This window comes from Austrofundulus limnaeus, unplaced genomic scaffold (assembly GCF_001266775.1).
Source record: "Austrofundulus limnaeus strain Quisiro unplaced genomic scaffold, Austrofundulus_limnaeus-1.0 Scaffold2080, whole genome shotgun sequence".
In the NCBI taxonomy this organism is placed as follows: Eukaryota; Metazoa; Chordata; class Actinopteri; order Cyprinodontiformes; family Rivulidae; genus Austrofundulus; species Austrofundulus limnaeus.
The window spans coordinates 20,619-21,345 of record NW_013954482.1 but is presented as its reverse complement, the minus strand read 5'-3'; positions in this window follow the sequence as shown (position 1 = coordinate 21,345).

The window sequence follows — 727 nt, the reverse complement described above, 5'->3', positions numbered from 1 at the left end:
GTCAACTAAACATGGGCATAGTAACAATATTTTTATACTACATTTATCCATTTTAAATACACTACTTCACTCCTTTGTAACAACTAAGGCAAAAATGTAATTAATTCAGAAAATCTTTTCAGGACCCCACTTTGATGTTTCGGGACCCCACTTTGGGTCCCGACCCCAACTTTGGGAAATACTGATCTAAACAACTCGCTGAGTCATCTAAACAACTCGCTGAGTCATCTAAACAACTCGCTGAGTCATCTGAACAACTCGCTGAGTCATCTAAACAACTTGCTGAGTCATCTAAAAAGTTTGTTGAGTCATCTGAACTTGCTGAGTCATCCAAACAACTCGCTGAGTCATCTAAACCAGTGGTTCCCAAACTTTTTATCTTCTGACCCACACAATATCCACGGCAAAAACTTGTGACCCTAAATATTACTGGTCTGAGTACACAAACTTTGTTTATAACCCTAAAAACACAGGCTTTTTGACAACCTAAACAGCTTGTACACAAATATAAATACTTATTTTTACTTATTTTGTGTTTTTGTAATAGTTATAGGGAAAATAATACATCATCAATTATTTTATTACCCTTTAAATTGATTTCTGGAGATTATCCAAGGTGCTTCATGACCCATAATTGGGTCCCAAGCCCAACTATGGGAACCAAAGTGCAGTGGTTCCCAAACTTTTAAGCTTTTGACCCACAAAATAACAGCAGAGACCTGAGCCC